Genomic DNA, 7,199 nt, shown 5'->3' with positions numbered 1-7,199 from the left:
CCCCCCCCCCCCATTGCTGGAGAGCGCCAGGCCCCTGCGGCCCCTGCGCTTTCCCGGCGTAGGGTGACCCCCCGCGCGCGCCCCCGCTCTGCGCGCGAGTCTGCCGGGCCGGCCCCGGGGCCCCTCTGGCCGCACGTCTCCGCCGAGAAAACGGGAAGTTGTTCCGGAGTTCGCTCTAACGAGATCCCGCGCACCGCTTCTGCGAAGCCGCTTCAGGGCGCGCGCGGCCCCGAGGGGTCAGCGTCTGCCGACCTGAGCCAACTCCTGAGATCCGCCGCGCGTCGCCGGGCCTTGCTCCGCGGGGAGCCGGCTTCTCCCGCTGCCGCCGCCGCTCCGGGCCCGCTCGCTTTCGGATAAATCAATGAAATCTTTAAAAAACCCAGTTCAGACTTAGTGAAGCGGGTGCGTCCAAGCAGAGCAGCTCGTGCCGTTCCGCACGCGAATAACGTTCGCCCGTTCGCGCTGTCGTGGTGAAGTTCGGGACCGGGAGGACCCGGTCGGAGTCTGGGAAGTGTGCGAAGAAGCCGCGTTCCGGTGGGCGCCGAAGCGAGGCCGGGTCTGGAGAGGAAAGTGCTCCCGGGAGCTGCGCTCGACTCCGGGGGTCCCGGGGGACGTGGGTGCGGGGACACACGCTCCGGGCCGCCCGCGCGGGCCCTGTCTCCCGCCGCGCTTCTCCGCACGAGACCCTGTGGCGCGTTCTGGGAGCGCAGAGGCTCCGCGGACGGCGTTTGCGCGCTGCGCTGGGCGAGAGCCGGGCTCCGTGCGCCTGCCTGGCGGCCTGCGCGACCGCACCCCCCGCCACGCTGCGTGTCCCGCATGGGCCTGGTGTTTCCGACGTGAAGACTCCGCTGCGCTTGGTGTCCCCGCGTGCGTGCCAGGGGCTCGTGAGGGACCCGCGCTGCGGAGGGAGCGTCCTCAGCCGGGAGCACGGCCGCCGTGGCACTGCGAGGGCAGTCGGCTGGATTCTGCGTCCACGCGTGGAGCCGGCGCGCGCCGGAGGAGTGTGCGCGCGTCAGGCTGTGTCCCCGTGGAGGTCGCAGAGCGCGGAGGCGCGGCTGGTGCCGCCGGCGGAGCGGGGGTCGCCGTCCGTGCGCTCCTCGTCTTCACGCTGCGTTCGCGGCCTTTCCTTACGGGGCCGCGGCTGCTTTGGCTCGTGGACCCTGGTCCGATGGCCTCCTTCGGCGTGAGGGACTGCAGGCGGGGCGCGGCGCCGAGTCTCGGGTGGCTCCGCCGCTCCCGCTTGCTGCGTCCCCCCGAGCCTCCTGCACCGAGCGGCGTCCGCCTGCGGCTTCGCTCTGCTCCCGGGCGCCGGGTTTCGCAGGCGCAACGGAAGCGCCCCGGCTCGCGGCCTGGGCCGTAGGCGGCTGTTCTCGCCGGCGCGCGGGGCACGGAGGAGTTGGGCTGCGTGGAGCCGCGGGTGCCTCCGGGCTGTCCTGCAGCCTGTGCGACGCCGGCGCTCCACGGGTCTCCCCCTCCTCACACCCGTGTCTCTCCCGCCCTCCCTCACCCAACGTTCCAGCGCGGGGCCTGTCTGCGTCCGGCCGTGGCTGGGATCGTGGCTCGGATCCCTCCCTGGTGAATCCCTCGGGGACGTGCTTCTGGTGGTCCGAGCTCGGGAAGGCGCTGCTGGGAGGAGACCGAAGCTTCCCTCTGTCCCGCGCGGGGTCCGGGGCAGAGTCCTGAGGCGCAGAGTGCTTGACCTGGGGAGGGCTCGCCCCGCTCTGCACCCGGCTCCAGTCTGTGCGGGGACCGCTGGCAGTGGCGGGCGTGAAGAGAAGGTCTTGCCTCAGGGAACCTGAGCGGTGACGCGGGGGGACGGACGTGGCCCGGAGAGAAGGTTGGAAAAGTATGGGCGGTTCCGTCTGAGACCGTGTTCCGGGAAGTCCTCTGCTGGGGGGGGGGGGGTCCCAGCCTGGAGAATCTGGGCCCTGAATGGAGGCCCCAGGGAAGAAGCCTCAGTGTCGGGGAAAGGCTGGCTCCCGACCGGAGCCCGAGTCCCGTGGGTGCCTCCGGGGCCACTTCGGCCTGTGCTCCTGGCCGGCACCCGCTCCGTGTAGGCCCCTCGGCAGCCGCGCCCCAGCCCTTCCCCAGCACCCGCTGCTGATGGTGGCCTGGGGTTGGGGTGTGGCAGGCTGGCCCCCGCTGGCCCCATGGCGGCTCTCGGTGATGGCTCCCTGCCGTGGATGGGGGGACCTGGCCCCTTGGCAGTGCAGGCGGTGCAGACCAGGCCCTGCACCTGCTCTGTCCGGCTCAGCGCCCCCATGGATGGGAAGCATGAGGGGCGACTTTTTCTCCAAGGCCGCTGCTGACTGATCTCAGCGGACGGCCTCCCCAGAGAGCGGCGTCGGAAGCGCGAGCCCTTCCGGGACGGCTCCGGTTACGCCGGCGGAGGCTGCGCTCCACATCCCGGAAGCAAAAGGACACTTGGAAAACCCGGTAGCTTCCAGCCAGGGCAGCCGTTTCACACCTACCCCTCGTGGGACTGCCCTGGTCCCCATGGGAAAAGGTAAGCAGCAGGGGAGCTGGTGTTGGGCAGAGGGGACCCGCAGAACCACCCAAAGAGCCGTGGTCTGTGACCCAGAACGTTTTAGGGACAGGGCAGGGACCGCCGACCTTACCACGGTTTTGTTTGCTTGCTTTGGAATGTGCCTTGTTTCCAAGGTAGCCTTATCACGATTTCTGACCACATCTCGTGGAAAGGGCTCTGGTTCTGGGTTTCTGAAGTTTAACCCTTTGCAGCTGTCCCTCGCTCTTTGTTCTGTCCCCCGTCTCTGCGTCGCTGGCACCGGACTACAGTTTTCCTTCGTGTGAACACAGCGGTCTGAGGCAGCTGGTTCTCTGGCCCCCCGTGGAATGCGTCCGTTATGGTTAGACGTTGTCGGAGAACGTGAAGGGCGCTGTCAGCCGTAGACCGGATCCGAACCGACGACCTCAGTGGGAAGACTCGTCGCCAAGCCTGAACCCGGCAGGAGGGTCGCCGTGGCTCATCGAGAGCGAGTGAACCCTGAGTCGGACGCCGCCGTGCTTCCCGGTTGGGTTTTGACGTTTCTAGCTTACTGAGAGCGCTCGTGAGAATGTCGCCGTGCTGCTGCCCCGGCCGGTCTGGTGCTCGCCAAACTTTTCCGGAGGGAATTGCAGCCGTCCCAGCACGTCACCCCGGGGTGCCCTTTCTCCAAAGAAGAGGCAGGAAGGGACTCTTCTGAGCACCGCACGCCACCACTGACCGGATCTAGGACAGGGCCCAGGCCGGTCCCTGCGCACAAGCCCCCACAACGTGCCCCCAGTGGTCTGTGGTAGTGATTTTTCCGAACCAGAATCGAGTCCAGGTCATTATGGGCCATTATGTGTCTTTAGTTTCTTTTCTTCGGGGAAAACTGGTTCCGTGACGTGGACTTTTGAAGAGATAGGCCGGTTGTCTCGCGAGTGCCTGGTGTCCGGATTGTGTGGTTTGGCTTGTCCCTCTGTTCCCCGCTCCCCGTGTGCTGTGGCCTGGTGCTGAGAGGTTCGGCTGGAGTCAGGCGACACGTTTGCGTGAAGGCGACGCTCGCTACCTCCTGCCACACCATTCTGGGGGTTGTCCTGCCGGCCCTGATGCCGCCTTCCCCCTGTTCTTTATTTTATCTGTGTCCCCTCACCTGGGTGTCCCGAGATGAGAGGACAGACGCTGAACCCTCCCCCTTTGTCCCCACTCGTGGGGTCAGCGGTGCTCCTGGCATGTAGTTTCACGGAGGTCGATGCTTCTGGTTTCCTTTTTCTTCCTTGAATGTCAGGGGGGAGTAATGGATTTTTATTCATTCCTTGTGTCAGGGTCTGTTCAGGTCTTCTGTGTGTGTTGGGATGTTCACACGGTTGCAGCTGGGAGCTGCCGTCCTGCCGCGTGGCTCCTGTCCTCCCGCGGCGGCGGCTTCTCTGGCCCCTTGGCCTCCCTCCCCGACCTGCCGTCTGCGGGCTGCTGCCGTGCCCGGTCGGTGCCCTGCAGAGAAGTGTCGCCGTGGGCTCTGTGCTGCTTACTATGGCAGCTGTAGGTGCCCAGCCGAGGGACAGAGCTAGGAAACATTGTTTTAAAACATGGTGAGTGCGTATGATATTTTCAATACGAGTTTGAAATTACATGGTTTTACTGAATTTCTTTGGTCTTTAGAAGTTATCTTTATTCTGAAACTCTTGATTCTTCACGTCGTTGGCATAATTGCGTATTTCATGCTCAAGAACACATGAAATGGGGTGTAATGTTGCCATATTGTGTTACAACTACTCACGGGACTCCTTAGCAGAGTTGAAGGGATTCTGGTGTTTGTCTGTCTGTTTTTAAGACTTTATTTTTAAGCAATCTCTACACCCACTGTGGGGCTCGAACTCACGACCCCGAGATCGGGAGTTGCAGGCTCCGTCGACGGAGCCCGCCAGGTGATCTAAGGATCTTTCGTTTTTAAGATCCTTTTGTTCTCAACACACGTCTTGTTGAGTAAGTGTTGTGTTTAAGAACAAGCCCTTCGATGCATGTTTTGTCTGTGGTCGTGTTGCCCGTTTGCTACACCGTTAGGGGTTTTGTTTCAGATTTTCAGTTTTTAAATTTTATTTTTATGTTCAAAATCGTTCCATGGCCCAGAAGTCAGAGTCCTAGGAAGGAGGAGATCAGAGATTTCACGTCGCTGTGTAGACAGCAGCGTTTCGTTTCCGGTTTTCCGGCAGAAACCTGGGTCTCCTGTCCGGTCTGTCGTACAAGGTAGCGAGTACCATTTGCATGGTGCATGGGTCGCTTCTCGATCCCCACACCTGTGACAGCGACAGCCCCTCCTGACGGTGTGCACGGTTTCCCAGCCCCGACCGGGGCTCTGGTGGCGGTGGGACGCCTGCTGTTTCGCACCGGAGGAGCGCGGTCCTGGGGCTCCGGTCGTAGCGGTGGGATTGCGGGGGCCGGGGATGTGACGGTGGGAGGTTTCTCCGGGGCCCCGCTGCTCCCCGCCACGTGTGTTGTCCCCGGCGGGGTGTTTCCCAGCTCTGGGTCTTCGCCAGTCTGACCCGGCGGGATCTAATTCTTGGGGTAGTGCTTCTTTAACATGCATCAATTTGGGGGTGAAAAGTGGAAAAATACACTTTACTAAATCGTTTACTAATCGTTTACCGTGCTCGGTAGCCGGAGTGTTTGAGGTCATGAAGGCGAGGCTGGGTCAGCACCAGCACGTCACCGGGGGTGAGCCGCGCCGGCGGTGGGAGGTGGTTTCCTTCGTTCTTCCGATAAGAAAATAACAGGAGATTGTCCAGGTCGGGACGTTTCCATCCATTTTACTTTCTCTAGCCTGGGGGAAGGAACCTCTGATCGGCTGCCTTTTACTTTTTGGTATTTCTGTGTTTAAAATAAATTCAAGAGACTTTGTCTTGGGTGCTTTCTGTCTGTCTGTCCCCCGCTCCCTCCCGTCTCCCATCTCTCGGCATGACTTGGGGTTGGCGCGCCCACGGTCAGAATGACGTTACTTCCTTCGTCGCCCCGGTGTCCGGGTAGCCCTCGGGCGGCGGAGAGCTGGGGCCGCCTGCTGTCCTGGGGGACCCAGGTTGCGTGTGGCAGGGACGACCTTGTTCTGGAGGATTCTGTGTTACGCGTTGTCGTTGATTACCCTATTTCTGTTTGCCGGAGAGTGGAGTCAGCGGAATCTAGAGTTCCAGATGCCATCCAGATAAATCCCTCCCGAGTTTTGGGGTAGGTGGCAAAAAACGTGTTCTCCTTTACACATATGTGAAATGATCAAAACTGCCACAGGAGCACAATCCTTTTGTGGTTTAAAAACCAAAGATAACGTGGTTCTTTTTCCCTCTAACTTGTGCCGAAACAGTAGGAAAACATGATTTTCTTTAGCAGTAAACTGCTGGGTCAAACGACAGTAATCTCCCTACATTAGCAGTTCGCTGCTATTTATAATCATGAAATAATATGAGCAAAATTAGTCCAGCGGTAGAGACACAATAGACGAGAAAGTGAGAGTCTGTCACGACTTTTGCAGTCGAGTTTTCTGTGCGCCTCCGGACACGTGTGAGGGGGTGCCGGCTCACACCCAGGGCCGCCGTGGGGGGCACGACCCCCTGCTCAGGTGGGACACGTGCCTCGTGGGGGCACTGACGTGCAGCTGCTGAGGAATGCCTAGATGATTTCTAGCTGTTAACTCTATTTTTTTTAAAAGATTGTATTGATTTGTTTGCTTTAGAGAGAGAGTACGCACATGAGCGGGGTGAGGGGCAGAGGGAGAGGGACAAGCAGACGGCCCGCCCAGCGTGGAGTCCGGCGTGGGGCTTGGTCCCGTGACCCTGAGATCATGACCTGAGCCGGAATCCAGGGTGGGCCACCTGGGCCACCTGACCCACTGAGCCACCCAGGCGCCCCGACCTCTTCTATGAAGCGTTACATGCCTGCAGAGAAGTGCTCGTGTCCGTGAATCCCGTGACCAGTCCAGAGATGGAAAGTTGTCCCTGTGCCCCCATCCCCCCAACCCTAAAGCTAATAATTTTCACAGCTTGTGCCTCTGTCCTCCGTATCCGGGGTCCTGCAGCCTGTGTTTTTGGTGCCCCCTCTCACCCATGTCTGCTGGGTGTGACAGCAGTGGCTTCATCACGGATCTGTCGCGGCCTGTGTCAGCCGTCGGCAGCCAGCTCTGGGCCGGTACGGGTACTGCCGTGAGTGCCTTTGAACTTGTCCTTTGCTGCGTGACCCTGTGAGTGGTGGGGACGATACCAGTTTTACCAGGTGCTAGCAAGCCTGTTCCGGTGTGCTGGCCGTACTTGTCTGTCGCAAGCGTCCCCAGCACTTGGCATTATCAGAGAGTGTGTGTGTGGGTGTGTGGCCATTGCCCAAGTTGTACATCCTTGTGGCTTTAATTCGTATTTCCTTCATTTCTAAGTTTCTTAATTTTAGTGTGGCCTGATTGCCCGTCTTCCCTCAACAGTTCTGTTTTGCTCTAAGTCAAGGTTAAAAGGATATTTTCCCCTATTATATTCCTCGTTGTTTTGCCTTTAGTGTGACATGTGATTTGGGGGATGGTGTGGACGCAGGGTCAAGTGTTGTTTTTCCACAGAGCAATCTACCTGTCCTGGCACCGTTCATTTAGAAGCTCCCTTCCCCGCTGCTGTGCCACTTCTCCAGCACAAGAAACGGGGTGCGTGCAAACACGGCACACCGGTCAGCTGCCAGCCTTGCCGGTCTGCGTCGG

Source organism: Enhydra lutris, unplaced genomic scaffold, assembly GCF_002288905.1.
Source record: "Enhydra lutris kenyoni isolate GAN:26980312 unplaced genomic scaffold, ASM228890v2 scaffoldscaffold55, whole genome shotgun sequence".
NCBI lineage: Eukaryota > Metazoa > Chordata > Mammalia > Carnivora > Mustelidae > Enhydra > Enhydra lutris.
Note: the sequence above shows the minus strand (reverse complement) of the source record.